Source organism: Microcaecilia unicolor, chromosome 1, assembly GCF_901765095.1.
Source record: "Microcaecilia unicolor chromosome 1, aMicUni1.1, whole genome shotgun sequence".
Classification (NCBI taxonomy): Eukaryota; Metazoa; Chordata; class Amphibia; order Gymnophiona; family Siphonopidae; genus Microcaecilia; species Microcaecilia unicolor.
In genome coordinates, this window is record NC_044031.1 from 70,166,448 (window position 1) to 70,189,729 (window position 23,282).

The 23,282-nt window shown below is 43.7% G+C and overlaps 1 protein-coding gene across 9 annotated transcripts in view; it reads right to left on the reverse strand.

Moving 5' to 3' along the window:
* Positions 1–23,282, reverse strand: part of PRKAG2 (protein kinase AMP-activated non-catalytic subunit gamma 2) — a 635,875-nt gene that overhangs the window by 186,322 nt on the left and 426,271 nt on the right. The window lies entirely within an intron of this gene.

A 23,282-nucleotide genomic window follows, 5' to 3' on the forward strand; every position in this document is an offset into this window, starting at 1 on the left:
CTAAGAGGGCTGAAAACAAAATGCTGCCGCTTACTTTTTTTTTTTTTTAACACAGCTGACTCACAGCATTCCCATGCAATCAAACGGAGCTGTCTGCTCATTCAGTCAGTGGGGACAAGTTGTCTTTAATTTTTTTTTTTTACACCTAAACTCCTCCAAATTACTGCTGCCTCTTTTTTTTTAACCAGCTAAATAATATAGACACCCAAAACAGCAACCAGAGCTGCCTGCTCGTTAAAGTAATGGGGAAAACTCCGCTGAAGAGTAATAGAACAACACAGAGCTGTCTGCTCCTTAGAAGCTGGGGGGGGGGGGGGGGGGGGGGGGGATGTAGCTTATCAGATTTAACTTTCTATAGTGGCTGCCTCTCCCAAAGACATACACCTTTCTAAACAAAGGGTAGTCCTTCCCAGCTACATATGGGAGATGGGGAGGAAGGGGGGAGGGACCCGGAGACATCCGAGTTTGACACCCCCAGAGGCTGTAAAAGAAAGAAAGGAAAAGAAGTCCCTACCTGACCAGCGTCTAACAGAGAATTCCTAGGCACAGAACAGGTAGCAATGTTGTTGTTCTTATTAACAACCTCTAAAAGAGAAAGATAAAGAGAGAGACTAATGGGCTCACTTCCTACCTGCTGGGAAACTGAGAAAATACTGAGGCTAGGGTCACATGGCCAGGGCTCTCACTGGCTCTCTAGTCTTAGAATTTTCTCAGTCTCCACCTGCTGGTAGGCGTGCACAACCCATCAGTCCAATCCTGGTCTGGTCCGGAGGGACGCTAAGGAAAAAGGTTAATGGAGTCTATTTCAAAATATAAACTAGATACAATATATAGTGTAAAATTGTTGTATCACAGAGTAAATCACTGCTTTCTCTTAAGAAAAGACCTCAGAACTTTCAAAAAGCACCCAAGTCAAACACTGTTTAACAAATCCAGTCATCAGCATTAAAAAAACAAACAAACCCAAAACCAACCCCCCCCCCCCCCACCCTTAAGAGATTTTATAGCAAGGTTAACAAAAAAACTTCTCAAAAGTTCTTTAAATATATAGGTCCTCATCCAACAACGGTCAGTGTTTTGCAGCCATCTGACTTCTACGTTCAGATGTGTGTGTGTGTAAAGCGGCCCCCAAGCTGTAACATTTAAGATGCCCCCGTCAATTAAGTGAAACAATATGCATAAAATGCTACATCAGGTACTTTAATACTTAAACATGTCTAATACATGAGACCTCTTGTAATGCGAGGTCCAAAGCTGATGCTTGTCTAGCTTACAATATATACTCAAATATAAACCTATTTGAATATAAACCAAAGTTTTCCCTCTCAAAAAACCTTAACTCGAATATAACCCAGAGGAGGTTACTGCCATGTCTTCCTCCATACCCCACCCTCACACCCCTGCAGATGCACAAAGCCCTACATCAGCCCAGAACATAAAACTTACTTTTACTGCGTCAGCTGAAGGAACTGCTGGTAACTGTGGGGAGGGGGTGGTGGGTATGGAAGCAGAAATGGCGGTAAGCACAATGCAGCAGCTGGGGGTGGAGGAGAGACTCCAATATAAACACCCCATTTTTGTGCTTTTTTTTTGGGGGGGGGGGGGGGGGGGCAAAAATCTCAGTTCATATTTGAGTATAGATGGTATATGTAAATCCAAGAAGTTCTCTCACTAAAAAAAAATCCCGAAGGAAAAATGCTATTCATGTTTAAATTTATTTAAATATTTATTAGGATTTATTCCCCAGTGGTAAGCATTGAAATGAGTGATACATAGGTAATGCACAATATCTGTGCTAAAAATGAGAGACTGAGACCATCAGTGATTCACTATTTCGCATTTGCTGTAGCAAACTTGTGACAAGCTCACATGCTATGGCTTGAACCAACTCTGTCTCTATAGAACTGCTGTTTGTTGTGTGTTCACATCATAGGTATGTCCCAAAAGTGCCAAATTAAATGGTGTCCATTACAGTCTCATCAAATAAATGTTATCTTAAAACTGTCATAAATGTGCAGATCAAAAAAAAAAAATTCAGTGTACCAAATTTTTCATAAATCATGCACTTATCTCAAAATATCAGTTGGACGTTTGATGGTTCATGACAGGCGTGGGTCCAACGATAATCCCTGTTTCGTAAACTGCTTCAGGAACCAAAACTGACTCTCGCACCACCACTAGTTCTTTATAATCACTCAAAAAACCTATCATCTTTTAAAGAGGGTTTTGACAAGGCTGCCATATCCATCTCTGCCAAAAGCTAGAGTCCCTTCTCCACCACTCATAGGGGGCAACCTGTGTCCACACAGCAAGGTTACTGCAGCACTTGCCATTTTTGTCACTGGCAGTTTCCAGATTGTCCTCGTAACCACGAAGGGCCTCAGTCTGCCATCTCTCAGTGCCTCACACAATATCTCACAGTCCTCACACATACCTCCAACTACATAGCCTTCCCTTACATTATCCAGCAGAGACAACAGACAATGAACCAGGTCCACTTCTCATATGTCCTGGATATCTGACTGCACCCACATGGCCAAAAGGGAGATAGCCCATAACAGAAAGACCTATAACTCCCTCAACATGCAAACAGTGTGCAACGCCCTCGGCTTCCCTGGATTCCACCAAGACTCCTACATCCTGGCTCACTTGCAGATCTACAACTGGTTTGAAGACACCAGAGTCACTGGTGGCTGGCTCCTTAGTCAGCCCTGTACCTACCCACATACAGAGACACCTGCCAGACACAGCCATGAGTCCCACGTGCTATCACACAGCTCACTGCACCAACACAGAGGCAGCTGTGCACGTACCCTGTACCACTTCCAAACGCAACCTCTGACCCTCTCACTTTTCTTGCTTTCTCTCCATCCTACAAAGGTGATAGGGAGATACCTACAGAGGACCTGGCTAATGACTCCCCCACCCCATGTGAACCTGAGGAGTGGTACAATATGGCACACCATCAAACCAGAGCCATCACTGAACAGATGTTTGGCCTGCTCAGAGCCATCACTGAACAGATGTTTGGCCTGCTCAGAGCCACATTTACTGCTTAGACAGATCAGAAGAACTAATCTACAAACCTGAAAAACCTCTGCAAAATTTTTCCTGGCCTGTTGTATGCTTCACAAATTTGCTATTAAATGCAGGGTCCTTCTGCCTAAGTGACTGGAGCCACCAACCACACAACAGCACATGCACCCACATCAGCAAGGGATCGCTACAAGTAATCAATACACAGGTCATTCCAGCAAAGGTAGGTGATTATATTTCAATAAGTGAGCCATAAGATGTGAAAAAATAAATGATCATCCCACAGCAGCCATTGTGCTTCCCAACATCCCTACCCTGCCATCTGTTCCACCATCTGCTTTCTACCCTCTCCCTCCCTCAGAGAGGTCCGGCCTCCTCCACTGAGAAACTCTGGCTGCCATGCCAGTCAAGGCTGCTGGCTGACAATGCCACTGTTGTCCAAGAAAACAGACCCCTCATCCAGCAATCCCGAACAATGTGTGGTCCCATGAACAGTGGGGAAAACCATGGGCCACTGAGGTGAATCCCGCAGCGTCTGTGATGAAGCTGGGATTGCTATGCTAGCAGCAGGACCACAGGGTGCTGGGTCAGAGAAGGTGGCAGCAGCAGTTCTGATGGCACACATGCTTGCAGCTTGCTGTCTCACGAATACTCTCAATCTCTTGGGTGTGAGTAGGCCGGCTGTCTGCTGTCTCTCCAGTGCTCTGTTGAGGCTGTTCATCTTTATTAAGCATAATCTGCATCCCAGAGCGGTCAGAGAGCATCACACATACCACGTCCTGAGTTTCTTGCAGTTGCTGTTCCTGCAGGTATACCTGGCGCTCTAACATAAAATGCTGCCGTTCCTGCAACTGAAGCTCTCTCTTACTCTGTGCCATGTAGTCCTTGTTCTGATCCACTGGATTCCTGGCACACCTAACCAGTTCCTGCCTACGTCATAATGCCTGCTGCTGACCACCTCCAATACCTTCCATGTCACTCTCTGCAGGCTCCTCCCAGTCCACAAATGGCAACAGTGGAGGAACTGGAATCTGACCCTCTTCCTCCCCAGTCTCCATCATTGCTGTTGGAGTCAGATTCAGCTGCCTCCCCTTTGAGTATTTCAAGGATACAGTAGCCAAGCAAGAATTGTCGCAAACGACGCCGTACAGCACTTGTCTTTGGTCGCCGTCTGACTGAGTAGAGGTACTTTGAAGTCATGTGATATCAGTTAAAAGAATGTGATTAATACACTGCAGTAATTCTGTAACATTTCATCTGTTTGCAGCAGCATCCTAGCCTCCAAGACCCTGATGCAGCAAAAACGAAACACTGGCCACCGTCAGCTTGGGGCGTGAAGATTTAAACTGCCGCTATAACAGACAGTGCAACTATTGCACACGGATTCATTCAGCAGACACAGGCACAGAACAAGCCTGTTGGCACCAGCCAGAAAGATAAGTGCCTTTTTTTCTGTATTCAATTACATTCAACTGGTTGCTTAGCCTGAAGTTTAAAGTTCAGCTACAGATGGTAGATCATCTGAAGTCCGAAGCTTAGCCCTAGATGGAGATTAAATTTGAATCATTTATGATTGGCCACATCTTCAGTTCTTTGGCCAACACTCCATTTCAGGTTTTTTTTTTTACGTGCCGATGATGGAGAGGATCTTTTTGATCCGCTTCAGATCTGTAGATATATCATATACGTGAGCTCTTTGAGGCCGTTTTTTTTTCCTTGTTAAAATTAGTTCAGGCAGCATCTTATTACTTGGGAACTTTGTATTACATACTAGCGATTTGTTGTTCCCTATTCCCCCCATTATCTGTATATGTTTACTGCAACAACAATACTACACAGAATCTCAAATGGCCATTAGAGAAATCCTCACTAAAGGGGATGTGGACAGGTCCCAGGTGCTGTTACAGCTTCATAATGCTGGTAAACTGTGATTAACAAGTCAATCTTCCCTCCTACAAGAGAGCTGACTTCTTGCCTGATACTGGCCACTGGGGCCTGTGTCATATTCATGACGCGTACACAAGTTCAAATAAAAACGGGTGTAACACCTAGGGATATCAAGCAATCAGACAGAATGCAAGGCTGCTCAACTTTTTTTTTGTTTTGTTAAATTTGTACCCCGTGCTTTCCCACTCATGGCAGGCTCAATGCGGCTTACATGGGGCAATGGTGGGTTAAGTGACTTGCCCAGTCACAAGGAGCTGCCTGTGCCTGAAGTGGGAATCGAACTCAGTTCCTCAGTTCCCCAGGACCAAAGTCCACCACCTTAACCACTAGGCCACTCTTCCACTCCAACTTCAGTGAGTCTCTGGCTGCTGAGAGGTATCAAGCTGGCCAACCTTATGAAGGGCTTCCCCCTCCAATGCCTGCAGCACCTGCTGCTTCTTTACTATCAGTATGCCATTCATTTTCCACTTCACTTTTCTTTTGAGCTCCTTCCAACTGTGCTGCAGGTTCTCTGAAGCATGGTTATTATTGAAAATGTCATTCAGCAAGTGACAGATCCCAACCCATGTTTTCTGTTTCACGTATGCACTAAGGTACTGTCCTTGCACACCAAAGAGGGCTCTGAGGTGCTCTAGCACCTCTCTCTCACCAGCATGTCCACCTCATCACCACTGAAGTTTACTTTTCAGGTAAGAATATGCCCTTTGCTAGCCACAGTAACGTTATCTCCAGAACTGGTGACAGGGTTTGTAAATGTCTGCATATAAATGTAAACATGCAAGGTGAGCACATGACAGTGATTTCCATATGTATAATCTGTGTTCATTTTCAAAATTGCCACCAGCTGGCCAAGTCTAAAAGGTTGAAACAGTGTATGCCAGATCAAGCCAGAGACTTGAGATGTACCAAAGCAATCATCAAGTAGGGTGGGACAGAGCCGCCCCAAAGGCCACATCCTGGTGCGCTACCATGTCCAGTTGGTAACGCTTAGTAATGTATGACTAGAAGCCCACATAGCAGCCCTGCAAATATCGTCCAACAGAACCAAACAAGACTCTGCCTGCACCTGGAGAGGTGGCACCTTCCCTATAACTAGGTAGGCAGAAATAATCACCTTCCCAAGCCATCAGGCTACTGTGGCCTTGGAGGCCAGAGCTCCTTTGTTGCGCACCGAAAACAGCACAAAAACAAGATGATCTGAACAAAAGCTGTTTGTAGCCTCCAAACAGTGGAGAAGAACGAGCCAGCCGAATAGCTCTGGTCGCCAAAAAGCTGATGGAGTTGGACGCCTCCAGAGGAGACCAGAGACCCTGGGTCCACCTACCCAAGCAATGGGCTCCCCAGCCCTGGAGACTGGTATCTGTCATCAAGGCTACCCACTGAGGAGACTCCAGCGGCATTCCTGTGACAAGATTCTTTGTTTGTAGCCACCAGAAGAGAGAACTGCGCTCCTGTGACCTGAGAGGTAACCTCGTCAAAAGAGAGCCCGTCTGAAAGGACCACCGGGACAGCAGAGACAATTATAGAGATCTCATACGAGCCCTGGCCCAGGGAACTACCTCTATTGTCGCTGCCATGGACCCCAGGACCTGAAGATAATCTCGAGCACAAAGGTCACGTCTGTGGAGTAAGTTTAGTATCTGAGAACGCAGTTTGACAACTCTGCCCTGAGGAAGAAAAACTCGCCCCTGAGCCATGTCGAATGTAACCCCCAAATACTCCAGAGACTGAGAAGGAACCAGACAACTCTTGGCCACATTTACACCCAACCTAGAGACTGCAAAGAATTTACCACCTGATCTGTAACCTGGCGACTCTCTTGATAAGACTTTGCCCTGATAAACCAGTCGTCTAGGTATGGGTGGACTAGGATTCCCTGCTTCTTGAGAGCCGCTACCACGACCATAACCTTGGTGAAAATGAGCAGAGCTGTTGCTAGGCCAAAAGGGCAGAGCTCGAAACTGGAAATGGCGACCTAGAATCGCAAACCTCAAAACATGTGGTGAGCAGGCCGAATAGGAATATGGAGATAAGCCTGTCAGATCTAAGGTCGTTAGAAACTCTCCAGTCTAAACTGCCACTATAACTGATCTTAGAGTCTCCATTCAAAAACTTGTGACTGAGCCTGATTGACAGCTTTGAGATCTAAAATTGGTCGAAAGGACCCCTTCCTTCTTGGGAAACACAAAGTAAATGGAGTAACGACCCTGTCTGTACTCGGAAGAAGGGACTGGACAAATAGCCTGAAGATCTAAGAGCCTTTATAGAGTCTCCCGAACCACGCACCTGCCTTTTGACGAGAGCGACAGGGAGACTCTAGAAAGGCATCTGAAAGAGGCCTTGCGAATTCTAAGGCATAATCTTCGCAAATAATTTCCAAGACCCACTGATCAGAAGTAATGTGGGCCCACCTCTGATAGAGCTGAGAAAGCCGAGCTCCTACAGGAACCAGAGGAGAGGCCTCACACCTTCATTGGGAAGAGCGGAAGGGGATATGAAAACCAGCACCTGAGATTCTACCTGCTGTACAGAAACCGCAAAAGGACCGAGTCCTACTGAAAAACCGAGACCTCTGAGCCTGAGCTCCTCGCCCAGTTTGGTCGTGGTAGGGCGAGAGATTTTCGTAGATTTCAAACAAAGAACCCAGACCAGATAGACGAGGCACCTTAGATTCTCCCACCAAAGAGTACACCAACTTATACAAGTCTTCTCCAAATAAAAAAGAGCCCCTAAAAGGAAACTTACTGAGCTTGGACTTAGAAGCAGCATCCGCCGACCAACCTCGTAACCAAAGAGATCGCGACGAGCTGCAACACCCAAAGCTAAGGATTTAGAAGAAGCTCTCAACAGATCATACAAGTCATCTGCCAGAAAAGCAGAACCCGTCTCAATCTTAGCTACCTCTGCATCTATAGCAGCAATATCGTCCGAAGACCTATCCAGGACTCTCTCCGCCCAGCGAAAACAGGCTCTGGCCACCAAAGAACCACAAATAGCTGCCTGCACTGCCAAAGAAGAACATCAAAACTATTCTTGAGAAGAGAGTACAACCTTCTGTCCTGAACATCCCAAAGAGCTGTTCCTCCATCTATAGGAACTGTGTTACGCTTGGTAACTGCCGAAACCACTGCAACGACCACCGGAACCTTAAGAATAGCTTTGTCTACTTCCGGCACTGGATAAAGGATGGACATAGATCTGGCTGGTCGAAAAGCAGAGTCTGGAACCTCCCACTGAGCTTTAACAACAGCCCAAACATCTTGATGCATAGGAAAAGTTCTTCTAGAAGCTCTAGTGCCTTTAACCAACAGGTTAACCTTACAAACTTCTGAAACCGGAGGTTGATCCTCAAAATGCAAAGTAGAGGAAACCAAAAGAGATAAGCGCCTGCAAATCATCCTTATGAAATACCCTAGCTACAGAGGGATCTTCCCCTTGGGAAAAAGTTAGCCTCAGGATCAATAGAAGATTGATCCTCCCAAACATTAAGACATCGCCCTCCTCCAATAAAGGCATCTCCTGATCCTGGTCAAAATAAAGATCTGTCTGAGAATCACAGCCTCTAGACTTTTTTGCAGGAGGAACAGAGGATGGCAAGCCTGCTGACACTCCTGCTGCTGACCCAGCCTTCATCAAAAATGCCTGATACATCTGGAGGACAAACTCAGGAGGAAAACCCCCTTCCTGAGTCCCTGTCTCCGCTTCCCCTAAAGTTGCTGAACGACGAGAAGCAGAACACTCACGAGGCGCAGAGACAGCCGAATTCAAAATGGTGGCTGTTCGCGCCACTTTCGCGGGTCCCGTATCTAATGCCGAAACAGACGCGTCTGAGGAGACCGCGGCGGGGCACGCAGAAGCAGTGGCAGACAAAGAGACCGACGGAGGAACAGATGGTGAAGTATCCTGAACTACGGTACAAAATTTACAAGAACCCGAAGCGCCCACTCCACGGCGCTGGCATACTAAATACCGCTTCAATTTCTCCGCCATAGCGGAGGAGAGCGTACCCGACAAAGCGATGCACACTTTTTTTTTTTTTAAACAGTCACTGCAACGCAAAGAAATGGGACTCTGCCAAGCAAAAGCAAAATTAAAAAACTACCCGTTTAAGAGCTCAGGCAGCAAGTTTAAAAAAAATTTTAAAAAAAAAGATTCAGAAACTAAACAGCTGATCAAACTCACTCCCTTACAGAGCTGACTGCTGTTAAAACACAGGGGAAAAAGATTGGTTAAACAAAAGGTGGCTGCCTCTCCCAAACTAAAAAAAAAAAAAAAAAAGGCAGTACACCTTTCCACAGAAAGGGTAGCCCTTCCCTAGAAAATGACAGGAGGTGGGGAGGAACTCAGGATACCAAAGTATAACACCCCAGAGGCAGAAAGGAAAACCTCAAAACAGATTTCCCCCAGGCACAGAAGGAAAAATGAATAATAAAATAAATAATTCTGACAAGAGAGACTAAAGGGCTCAACTCCTACCTGCTGGGAGACTGAGAAATACTGAGGCTAGCGTCATAGCCAGGGCTCTCATTGGCTCTCTAGTCTCAGAACTTTCTCAGTCTCCACCTGCTGGTAGGCGTACACAACCCATCAGTCCAATCCTGGTCCGGTCCGGAGGGATGCTAAGGAAGGTATCTTTCTACTTTTTGAGACTGTACCAGGTACTCATGACCTGGACTGGCCATGGTGGACCCTTCATCTGACCAGTATGTTAACTCATATTCATATTTACAACCCACAAAAGGTTCTAGACTAGGGCTATTCACCGATTAAAATTTTTAACTGAATGATCACATAAAGCGTCCCCCTCACATTTTCGCCTGTACAGTGCAAAATACAGACTGCAGAAGTTCTCAAAACTGACATATTGCTTCAGTTACTAAACTGAAACTAAAATCATCTCTCTTACCTTTGTTGTCCGGTTATTTTATTTTTCTAATCATCTTATTCCTGATCTCCGATTCTCTGAACTCTTATTTTCAGGGCCTCCTCTCTCCGGCTACAGAGAGGAGTACAGCAGCGTGTTGCCACAGTGTGTACAAGGCAAGTTCGGAGGGTGGCGAGCAGAATGTGATGCCAGAGAGCAGGGTGGCAGAAGAAAAAAAAAAAAAAAAAAAAAGACTGCCCGAAAGCAGAATAAGAAGAGTTACAGTAGTTGGGGGTTAGACTGAAAGACCCAATGCACCCAAAGGAGCTTCTAAAGAAACGACCCCTTAGATTTTCCCCTTCAGAACAGACCTATATAACCACTGTTTGATGATAAAAAATGAGGAACAAATGCTAGGTAGCTGCCATTACCCCAGTTGAGGGTTCAATTTTACTTATCTGAAGTAGCCATTAGGCTCAAAAAATAATTCAGCCATATAAGCTGCTCAATAGCTGTGAGGTTTTGTTGCTTATGTGAGATAATACTAAATGACAACCAATTCTTTTTCTCACTGGATTCTGAGATTACAAATACTTTGGGCCCTGTTTACTAAGCCAAGCTGTAGGCGCACTAGCATTTTTAATATGCAAGCTAGAGACACTCATATATTCCTATGGATGTCTCTAGAATTAGTGCATGCTAAAAAATGCTAGACCAAATTAGTAAACAGGGCCCTTTGTGCATTACCTCTGAAGCAATCTTAGGGCAAAACGTGGCAGGTTGTACTTTTTATTTAAAATATTTAGATCTACTAGTACAGTTTTCCTCCTGGACAAGTTTGTGAGCTGCTATCTATATAAATAATTCTCACCTCCAACATTCTGAACCTCACTGTGTGGCAGGGAAACACTGAAGCCCTGTAGTCTTCTAGGCTGTCAGCACCACTCACTCTCACTCATAGCCCCGCCCTCAGCCATGCCCCATCCACACAATTCACAACCCCAACATTCTAAATGTAAATTTGTAGTTGCAAGATCCCATGAGGGTCTGCCCCGCCCTCACATCACAACGTGATGACGTGGCGGGCGGGGCTATGACACTCAGCCAATCGCCAGTTCCACCGCCCTCCGACGCTCCCCCCCCAACACACAGCGAGAAACAGCGACCTACGCAGGGCCTCCACCCCCCCCCCACGCAGGGCCGTGCCAAGGGTCTGTGGCGCCCCCTGCAAGGGATCGGGGCGCCCCCCCCCGGCAGGGGATCGGGTGCTGCGCCCCCCCCCCCCCGCAGACAAGCAGTTGGAGCGCACGCGGCCCCCCCCCCCCCCCGTGAAGATGATCGCTGTCTCTCCCATGTCCCAACTGCCCACCCTCTTCTCCCCCCAACTAAATCTTTTTTAAATTTACCTCCGTCCGGCTGGCAGGGAAGCGAAGGCGCAACGTCAGTGAAGGAGAAACCAGTCTTCGCAAGAAAAACAACAGAAAGCAAAACAGCGAAGATGACTAACAGGAACAAAAATTAAAAAAAAAAATCATGTAGAAAAACATCAAAATTTGAAAATCATAAAATATGTATTTAAAAATATAAATACATAAAAAAATACATAAAGACGACACTGGTTGTGAAAATTAAAAAAATGAACTTTATTAGCCAAGAAATAGCAGGGAGAAAGGGACTCGACACAGCTGTGTTTCGGCCGTACAGGCCTGCGTCAGGAGTCTTCTCACCGTATGCTGATTACTAATTCTATCCAATTGTGGGAGAAATATATGTCTCTTTTTTGATACTGTAGCGCTAAATCATACTTGAAAACGAGGTAGAGCGGAAAAGATCAGAGCAGCTTTAGAGTATGATTTAGCGCTACAGTATCAACCAGTGTCGTCTTTTTTATGTATTATTTTTTTTAAACATTTTATGATTATTTTTAAATTTTGATGTTTTTCTACATGGTTTTTTTATTTTTGTTCCTGTTAGTCATCTTCCCTGTTTTGCTTGCTGCAGTACTTCCCCCATCTAAAATCTGTGAAACACTACACAAGACAGCCCTGCAGGAGAAGCAGCTGTTGAACAAGGAAGAGTAAACCAGATTTCTTCAGATCTTAAGATAATAGTAGTCATTGGCCTTAGAACAAAAAAGTGTACAATCAAGATGTTTTGTAATAAACAGTTAATTTTTTTCTTTTTCTTCATTGTACAAAAAGATGATTGCATGAGGCAATTCTGAAATGAAATTTATCAAACTGTTTACATGCTGTATTATCAAGCTGCACAAAGAAAGCAATAAACAGCTTAAGTATCATTAACAAAATCTGTCACCAACCGGACAGAATGTCAGGTGAGTATGTAAGGCTGAAGCCTTCTAAAATTAGAATAAAAATTATGCATAAGCAAAAAAAATTTTTTAATGAGCCATAGTTTGCTGTCATAATCCAGACAGAAGCAGTGTAGAGCTCAGTGTCTAATAAGCGACAGGTTATATTCCATTGATTCTATACTGTGTTATCTGGGGACCTGGTCACTAGGGTAACAAAGCTTTCTACTTTGATCGGTAGCGTTTTTATTTTACAAAATTATCCTAAGCTCTTCTGTAAGGCAAATGTTTAAAACCAGAGGTTTGGGGGAGGGGGGAATCACTTCTGTAGTAATCCTTCAAAACACAAGTAGCAAGAGTATTAACACACTCTAAAAAATACACCTACAAATCCAAGTATCCATTTGAAAAGAAAAACAAAAACAGTTTAGACAAGTTAATATTTTGCACAGGCATTACTGGTGATGCAGTTTCAGTTCCTTGTTCTTCAAGAAGTTCAGAAACTATAAAATAGTTAATGTTTGAACTTTTGATTTATACTGAAGGCGATTTTTTTATTGTTTAGTATATAAGTACATAAGTATTGCCATACCAGGACAGACCGAAGGTCCATCAAGCCCAGCATCCCGTTTCCAACAATGGCCAATCCAGGTTACAAGTACCTGGCAAGATCCCAAAACAGTACAATACATTTTATGTTGCTTATCCTAGCAATAAGCAACATACCCGGTATACTAACCGTGATATGATGGAGCACAATGTTGACAAAAGGAAAATTCAAGTAGAGAAACATCTACATGAAACAGATTTCTAAATATATTAAATACCTGCCCCAAGAGACATCTGCAGAAGTGGCACTCTTGGAGACAATCCTGCTTATAATCGAAAGAGAAAAACGCCTATATTCCGACCTAAATCGGGACATGGACGTCTTTCTCACGCGGGTGCCCAAATCGGTATAATCGAAAGCTGATTTTGGGCGTTTCCAACTGCACTCCGTTGCGGGAACGAATAAAGTTGATGGGGGCGTGTTGGAGGCGTGGTGAAGGCGGGACTGAGGCGTGGTTATCAGCTGAGCAGAGATGTGCGTGCTCGGCCGATAATGAAAAAAAGAAAGGCGTTTTCAGAGAGAATTTAGGTCACTTTTGTTGGACCCGTTTTTTTCATGAACAGGTCCCAAAAAAGTGCCCTAAATGACCACCGGAGGGAACCGGGGATGACCTCCCCTGACTCCCCCAGTGGTCACTAACCCCCTCCCACCAAAAAAAAAACCGAACGTTAAACACTTTTTTCCCCAACTTGTAAGCCAGCCTCAAATGTCATCCCCAGCTCCATGACAGCAGTATGCAGGTCCCCGAAGTAATTTTAGTTTAGTTGGTGCTGTGCGGGACCCATGCAGAGAGGAAAAAAATCGGAAGAAAAAAAAAAAAGCAAGTGCAGTCAGGGACGTCTAAATTACCATAAAAGGGGGACTCGAACCAGCAACCTTCTGATTACAAGCTCAGTGCTCCACGTTATTCAGGTGCTTAGACGTCCTTCCCTTTCCATTAAGTCCCTCCAAGTTTCTGTCAGCCAATCACAGCTCATTTAGCTGACATCTGTGTCAGCTAAATGAGCTGTGATTGGCTGACAGAAACTTGGAGGGACTTAATGGAAAGGAAATGACGTCTAAGCACCTGAATAACGTGGTGCACTGGCTAGAGCACTGAGCTTGTAATCAGAAGGTTGCTGGTTCAATTCCCCCTTTTACTATCTTTTAATTTGGACGTCCCTGACTGCACTTGCTTGCTTGCTTTTTTTTTTCTTCCGATTTTTCCTCTCTGCATGGGTCCCACGCAGCACCAACTAAACTAAAATTGCTCTGGGGACCTGCATACTGCTGTCATGGAGCTAGGTATGATATTTGAGGCTGGCATAGAGGCATCTCAGGGGGACCAGTGCACTACGAATGCTGGCCCCTCCCACGACCAAATGCCTTGGATTTGGTCGTTTTTGAGCTGGGACGCTTCGGTTTCGATTATCGCTAAAAAACAAAAACGCCCAGCTCAAAAAACGCCCTAATCCAATGTATTTTCGAAAAAAAAGATGGACGTCCATTTTTTTCGAAAATACAGTTCGGCCCACCCCTTCACAGACCCGTTCTCAGAGATGGACGTTCGCGTTTGACTATGCCCCTCAATGCCTCCAAATGAGTTAGTTTTGTGCATATTATGGCAGTAATGAACCTCACTTATAAGCCAGGATATTATTTCAGATTTACTACTATTGCTTATCTTCATTTTTGCGTTGTGAGTGTCTTACTCAAGTTCATAAGGTTTAAAATGTACAGGCAAAACATGACATTTTTTAAAAATCAAGACAGTGGCACCTTAGTCAACTGGGATTATTTCTGTATTTTACTCCCACATTTTGTTTTTAATTGCATTTTTCTGGTACTTGGATGATTTTTTTTTTTTTTTTTTTTACTCTAGATGCAGGGCAGAATGGTTGGTTGGTTCTGAACACTTCTATTAGCAATGCCGTTCTTGTGCTTTACTTATGACTGGAAAAGTAATCTTGCATGGATTTGATGGCATACACAAAATAGGCTGGTGTCTCAATCTAGTTCAAAGTAAATAGCTACCACTAGGATCCCTTGGAAAGGCAAACAGGCTAAAAGCTCATTTTCAAAGAGACCACCACAGATCCTCTTAGAAAATCTGAATTAGCCAAAAGACCATGGCTACAAAACACATCTGTAGACTCCTCTCCTGCTTTCCTACACTTACACAGCATGCATGGAAGAGCTTGTAAACTGAAATTCCATTTGTACACACCATTCTTCATCTTACTTTTTTTTTTCTTGTTCTTACATTTGTACCCCGCGCTTTCCCACTCATAGCAGGTTCAATGCGGCTTACATATTATATACAGGTACTTATTTGTACCTGGGGCAATGGAGGGTTAAGCGACTTGCCTGTGCCTGAAGTGGGAATCGAACCCAGTCCCCCAGGACCAAAGTCCACCACTCTAACCACTGGGCCACTCCATTCACGACCCCATCCCTTTTCTATGTAACCAAGGTATGCATGTACTTTTGGCCACACTGACGGACAGGAATGAGAGTTCATAGAATGGGCATCTTAAAACTGCTGCCCCAAGGTAATAATTAATGTGGTTAGATTGCCCCGTTCTTGAACAACCCTAATTTATATTCTGGTTTCAGCACTTTGAGTCCATCGCAAACGCTGAATTAATTAAAAGGTTTGTGGGTGTATTATAGAGATAGAAGATGTGTTAATAAAGAATAAAACAAATCAACTGGGAGGTGATATATAAATATAAAATGACTTCACAATATGCCATAGTAACTCAAACTGAGGTGCAGAAAGCACTGCTGCTACAGCAAGAGGAGCCACTAGAATCAGGAGGCTATTCTGTTCTGTGCTACTGTTTCCACCTCATCCCAAGGTCTAGTTGGTTATAAACAACAGTGCTAAAAATGCAGAAAAAAAAATCAGGAGCAAAAGCACTTGAGAGCAGTACGTCTTGTCTTGTGCTTAGCAGTTGCACATTACCATGTTATATAACAAAAGGAGAAAGAAAGCAAAAAATGGTAAAATGTTGAAAGAGTAAGTGAGAAAGAGGATTTAAGCATATTCTGCCTGATTTATGGCGCAGATGGCTGTACTGGAAATACTAGAAACATACAAACATTTTTACAACAATAATGCAACATGCACACAAGTTGCACAGACCAATTGGTTATCTTTCCCTTCAATTATCTTGGCTCTAACTTCATCAGTGCCAACCTAGAATCTGACACGCCTGCATTTTTACCTTTTGTGCTGCTTGGTTGTCTCCTCATGTGACTATAGTTCTTTCCTATTTATTATGAATGGAGTTCTTTTAAATTTAGTCTGCTAACTTACTACCCTTTGTATTAGAAGGCACACACTGGGGGGGGGGGGGGGGGGGGGGGGGGGGGGGGAGTCTTTTACAAAGGCACACTAGAGACGCCCATAGGAATATATGGGCGTCTCTAGAGTTTAACATGCACTAAAAACGCTAGTGTGCCTTTGTAAAAGGACCTCTGAATTTCCTCTCTACCACAAACGTTAATATTCTGATCTCAGGATGAGCAAGTCTGACAAGCATTTCTTTGGGAAATCGTGTTATTAGATGTTTCATTAGTATTATGCTGACATTGCATTATGGGTTTCTTTTACAAAGCTGCGCTAGCAATTCCCACGCAGTAAATGAGAGGAAACCCTTAGGAATCTGTACCTCTTTTCGGTCTAGGACCAACAGCAGAAGAGGTGGTGCACTTATCCGAGTCCAGAGCAGCTGACCTTGTTGGGAGGGTATGATATCAGGACCCAAATTCTAGGCCCTAGCTGCCATCCAAAATTTCACAAAATGGTTTCCCAGCTCTACATAAGAATTGTCTAAAAATAGTCTGCTACTAATGGTATCCATCAAATGCTAATCCTGGGGAAATCCTACACAACTTGATCAGAATTTTGCGCTTCCTTTGCAAAATTCTGTGCAGGTAGCAGCATCAGGAGACGAGCAACACAGCTGGCATATTTTGCCCCTTACTCAAGTGAGCAAAAGGAGGAGAGGCACGGCCACATCCCCTGCCTCCTGTTCTGGATCCAATTGTTCTTTTGAACTGCACTATCTCTGTACAGCCATAAGGGCCTAGAAAAGCATAAGGATGTGGCCTAATGTGCAGCCATACACTGCCGCCTCTTGTGAGGGGGGAGGCGAGAGGAGAGTTCCATAGGGAAGCAAAGCGGGAGGTGGTATATGGCCCAGGATATCTGCTTAGCTGACATCCTGATTAGATCATACAACACATTCGCCAAAAAAGCAGACCTCGTTTCTACATCTGGAAACTCAGGCCACAGCTGCACCCCTAAATCGAAAAAAGAATCAGCCGCCTGCTGCACCCAAGACAGACAAGCATGAGCCGCGTACCACAGACTGCTGCCTGCAACGCCAAAGCAGAAATTTCAAAAGACCTCTCACTGCAGACTCCAGCTTGCAGTCCTGCACATAACTGGCAGGATAGTCTTTTTAGTCACCACTGCCACTAAGGCATCAACCTCAGGCAAACACAAGTAGTCCAGTTCATCTTGAGTAGCCCACTGCACTGAGATGGGTTCATGTACAGCCTCGTGAACTAGGAAAGCTTTGGGTGGTTTCTTGGTGCTAGTGATCTTGGGGTTTGCTGAAGCCATAGATGCATCTCTGAGAAAGTATTTAAAGCTTGCAACACTTTAGTAATAAATGCGGCTAACTCTTCCTTATGAAAGACCCACACCACCATGGGGTCATGCGCTTGCAGCTCTGCATCCTCCAAGCTGTCCAGCCCAGATGCAGCGAGGAAAGCAGGCCCTTACCATAAGGGCCAGGAGAGACAGAAGCACCCACTCATCCTCAGAACCAGACCTACAACGCCTCCATTTTTACCCTTGAGTGCATGCTCCAGCGGAGGGGTTCCCAAAGGCACTGTCAGTAAGCACCCCTGCCGCAGACCTCTTCATCAGGCTCAAAAGCCCACCCAACCCCTTGTGACAGAACTCCCTGGATTCTCCCAACCACTACCTGCACTGACCACAGGAGCGCCAATGGCACCAGACATCAGGGACATAACATCTGTGGACACCTTGATAACCGCTGCGGGAGCAGACAAAATGGCAACTGCAACCCCGGACTAAGGAGAAGTGTGCACCTCCCGTGCAAGGAAATCTCTAGCGCCAACATCACTGCCCACATATTCCAGTGCCTCAGGGCCCGAGCACCTCCCCCAGGGCAAAGACACGACACTGCTCCCCACTTCCAACAACGAGAGCAGCATTTCACCAGCTCAGTCGCCATAGAAACTAACAGGGAAGGCAAAGTGCAAAGAAAAGGGTCCCAGGGGAAACGGAAAGATACACTCACCCAGCCACACACACCCAGCTAACACCTCCTACCACAGAAGGCAATGCTGGCTTGGGGGCTGGCACAACCCCCCTCTCTGCCAAATTACCCACTAGCACTGGAGGAAGTGCCAGAGCCCACCATGGCAGAAATACCACTGCTGCTGTCTTTAAAACAATGTGGTTTGTCTTTTTTTTTTTTTAAGCAATGCAGTCAGCCCATGAGGAAGGAGCTGGTGGGAGGCAGTTAAATAGAGGGGTCTAGGGTGGGGTAGTGACTTGAGGTGACTAGGTGTATACCCAAAGCTAGTGCCGATCAGCCAGTCACCCCCTAAGCTCCACTGAACTAGAAAAGAACTAGAACAGGAGCTGCAGTCAGATGATGCCAGGAGCCTGTGAGAGTCAGTCCATCTGTCTGCCTGCCCAAGAAGCATTCTGTCCTATAAGGCACAGTTCAATTGAGTTCTCTCTATCGCCATCTGCTGGTAGACAGCCACAACCCACAGATCTCTGAATTCATCTGTTGACTCCAAGGAAATATGGATTTTGACCCAGTAGAACACCTAGGATCTTCACAGTAGACTGAAAAGGGACTCTACCAGCAATCAACAGTAGGGACTGCAGTTCAGGCAAACCAGTCCTAGCGTAAAGGACCACAAAGAATTTTTCAAAGTACAATTTCAGTCTATGAGACTCAAACCACTCAAATATCAAGGGACAGATATAGTGAAGATTTTGCCAGTAGGGGGTTGAGTTAGATAATTCTCCTAATAAGTTCAATGTCAAATGGTATTTTATTCTCTCTCTAAATTGTTTTGCTAAATCAACGATTGTTTATGGAATTCTGATGGCCAGTGCTTGTTAGCAGATATGTTTATTGTTACACTTGATATACCACCGTTCTAAGTACAGGTCACAGCGGTTTACAATAATAAAATTAAACAAAATAAAAGAGCACCGTATTAAAACAGGAAAGAGAATATTCACACAAAAACAGATGATACCCAAACACAGGGGATTGTAGTGAACTTGGGTCAGTGAATAAATGTAATACTTCTCTAAACAGATTGCCACACATACTTATGTTGTACATCTCTTCATACACTGATTTATCATCTCATGGTTCTAGGTCAGTTCCCAACTGGACAATTCCTACCACACCAAGGAGGACAATTCCCACCCATAACCCCAAAAAATAAAACACACAAGGCAAGTAATCTCCCTCCCTTTTCTCTTGTAGATTTTTTTTTTGGGGGGGGGGGGCAGTACTCCCTCACCCCCCCTCACATTATCTTTTACACATCCTTTTCCCCTTCCACAACCCCCAAACTAGGTTTCAACCTAATTCATGTTTAATCCGGTTCTAAATGTCATAAGTAAATAAATAGATAAATACAAACTGCAATTCAAGTATAGGGGGGGGGGGGGGGGAGGGGGAAGGCCTCTCTCACACCCAGAAACTAGGTTTAAACCTAAATCAGTCCCTCAAAATGACGCACTGATTACAATTTATAACAAATTACTACTCTACCTATGCCCCCCAAACTAGGTTTCCACCTAATTAATGTTTAATCTGGGATCTAAATGTCATAAATAAATACATACATAAATACAAACTACAGTTCATGTGGGGGGCAATGCCCCCCCCAAACTAGGTTTCAACCTAATTTAGCCCCTCAAAATGACACACTGATTACGATAAATTACTGCTTTACCTATGAAAAGTTATTTTGTTACTATGCGTCCTCTGTGTACATTCGTATGCTGCTCTAACCTCCTTATTCCAGATGTCGTAAAAAAAGAAACTGCGAAGACTTATGGGACTCAATACAAAAAAAGAAGCTATAGTTGGTTAAAAAAAAAAAAAAAAAGGGCTAGGGAGGGTGAGAATTGCCCCCCTTAAGAGGGAATTGTCCTAGGTGGAATTGGTGGGTGGGAACTCGCCTGATACCAATCTAATTCCCCCACACCTTGCTGTACTACATCAGTCTGATCATTTATCTCATGATATATTTCTGTTGGAATGTCAAACTAATAGACTGCTTCATCCAATCCAGTAAATAGTAATATGATTTTTTTTTTTTTACTGTGAAATTTTGCAATTTTCCTGCTGTATTATAATTACAATTTCTCAGGTTAGGTTTTAACCTATGAACACCCAAGAAATCCTCCAGTGGCATACATTATATCCAATAAACACTTATTTTCAACTAGACAACCACCATTATTTAGTACTACATGATGCTCCACTCAATTTCTGTGCCTTTCTTATGTTGACTAGGGGCGTGCACAGACAAAATGGTTTATGCTCATTTAAAATGAATTTTTCCCATTCACTTGGCTGGGTTTTTTTTCCATGTGTACTTGACCTATTTCATTTTTTTTTTTAAAGACATGCATTCTACACATGCAAAAACTCATAAAACGTATGCAGTCAATTGCATGCACATTATTTCACAGGTATTCATGTATACAAGCAGTTTACATGTAGTCTAATCTTTAGGCTTCTGAAAGAACTGAATGAGCACTCAAATGCAAACCCCTACTTACTCCTAAGTCAGATGCAAAACTATAGAACATGATTCCTCCAGAAAAAGGTATCCAGAAATAAATGATTTTTTTGAAAATTTTCCAGCTAAGTAGGTTTTTTTTGTTTTTTTTAATCTACCCAGCTAGATAACCAAGCCTGAAAAGTATATATACTATATAACAGTTATATATATATATATATATATATACACACACACACACACACAATATAACAGAACTATTTAGGTAAACAGATTCAACCTATACTATTATGCTGATGTCTCCCAACCAGTTAGATTTTAAAGACTCCTCCTATTATTTTACAGTCTCTCCTAATGTGACAAAAAGGAGGCCGAAAATGTAATCCTTAGGAGTACCTAGCCTTCTTTTTTTTGTTACTCTGAGTCTGCACTGAGCTGTAACAGATATGTGATATATAAAATATTGCAATGTAATGACTCACAACAGCCACACTGCCAAGTAAAGCTTTTCTGCTGCATTTCATAAGTACACAACAAATACCAGGACAGAGTTCCAAAATAGCAACATGAGCAGCCCTTATAATATGGCTCTGAAGCACCTTAATGGAGAATTTGTTTTGATAACTCCATTCTGTATTGTATCTTAGGATCACTTTTGATTTCTAACATTTATATGTGACTCTGGGAAAACAAATGTTTGCTTAATACAAGCTCCAGGAGTACTCTGTAATGAGAATCCCTTATTATCCTTATGCAAGCAGATATTTTAAACAGGTTATCTGTGAAACAAAAGTAACTGATGTTATACGTAACACACAAGAGTTGGAGAATACCTTAAAAGGGCAAATCTGAACTTGCCCAGGCAGCTTGGCAGGTCCAGACCTGAAGTTTATTTTCAAAAGGGCAACGCCATGCAAGATTTTTAAAAATCTAGTAAGGAGTATACATGATTTCAATATGAAAACTCTAGATATACTCACCCTTCCCATCTCCCACCCTTTTTCTATACCACAAAAAGCATGTTACATTGTTTGTTTGTGTGTGTGTGGGGGGGGGGGGGGGAGTAATACAGTTTTCTAATGGGGTAATTTAGCTGCACTCACGCAGATAGATGCCTTAAATCTACCCTCCTCACGCATTCTATTACAGAAACAGATAAGCAAACAAAAAGAAAATACACCCCGTAATGCAAAAGTAATCCTTTGTCTTTTTGACTCATTTTCTCTTGGTCCTTTACACTTCCAAATCAATCAGGAGGGCTGAAATACAGATTCAACAGCCTTCAGGTACAACTACCTACAGATTTTACTCCTATTAATCTCAACCTCATCCCCCAACATACCTCGTCTACCACTAGTGTGGTTGCTGCAAAACGGCACCCTCATTTTTTGGGGCTTGCACGGTCATACTCGGACTGATTCAACAGATGATGTAGAGCCTATGCTGGCTTAGTGCTTTTCTGGCCTGCTCTTCAAACAGCCCTGTATCGTTATACTGACAGTCCTAGGCCAAAGGCTATACACCACGGCTCCTACTGAACCCTGAAAATCACTGGCTCTGAATCCAAGTATCGTCATTGCTTAAGCGTGGAAAAAAAAAAAAAAAAACACACCCATCTCCGGACCTTCTGGTCCAAGAAAAATGTTTACAATTTATGAATACTGAAGAACAGGAGTCTGATTATGGTCCATATAGATGAATGCCTTCAACCAGAAGAAGTTAGACATAGACTGAACCAGGGGACTTTCCACACCAGGCAGGCTGTTTTAGTATTATATTAATCCCATCATGTCTGCTAGATATGTTCAAGAAATCTGACTGTTTGAAATACATACAAGCATCAACTGTACTATCAATAGGACTTGTGGAAAACCATATATACTATTTTCTTTAATAGGTTAAAGGTACATACAAAGGCAATCCCAGGCATAGCAATAAAAAAAAATGCAGTCTGAAGAGACTACATACAAGTATACCCACCTCCCTACATCACACTGTAATTGACTTTAAATAGAAATGGATTTGAACGCTAAACATTGTAGCTCATCCCAGTTTAGAGTACTGACAGAAAATCATTATAGTGAAGCCAACAGAAACTGAACCTTTCATAGGACTTTAAAAAGTAACCAGTCATAAATACTAACAAAGTTCTTAGTGTGAGAGAACACTAACTAGGTCGTTAAGCTAGAACAAAACAAAAATGGTATTTAGCATAACATGCATATTACAAAATTACTGTAATATACATACATGTCATTGCCAAAGCTCATTCAACAAATAGCTCAATAAATGCTACTCGATAAGAAAGACAACCAATTAGGTGCATGAAAACTCGAGCACACTTGCAGCATAAATATTAACATTTGAAAGCAACAGCTCCATTGCCAAGAAAAGCATCATCTAAAATAAACCCAGAATTTCAACTGAGTCAGGCAGGGCGCCCGTGCGCACACCTCTCTTTTCAGCTATCTTTAAATAGAGCCAAGATACACTGAAAGGGGTTTTCCCCTGGTACGTTTGTTTGGCCCTTTACCTGTGCACAGTGGGGAACATGCCAGTTTCATATTCAAGGTACGTTCCAGGACTTTGACGAAAGGGGGTGGAGAACTAGGGAGAGAAAATGGAAACCGGGGGGGGGGGGGGGGGGGGGGAATAAAATACCCTACCAGCGCCTTGAGAATACAAGGCAGTTTTACGATAACAGG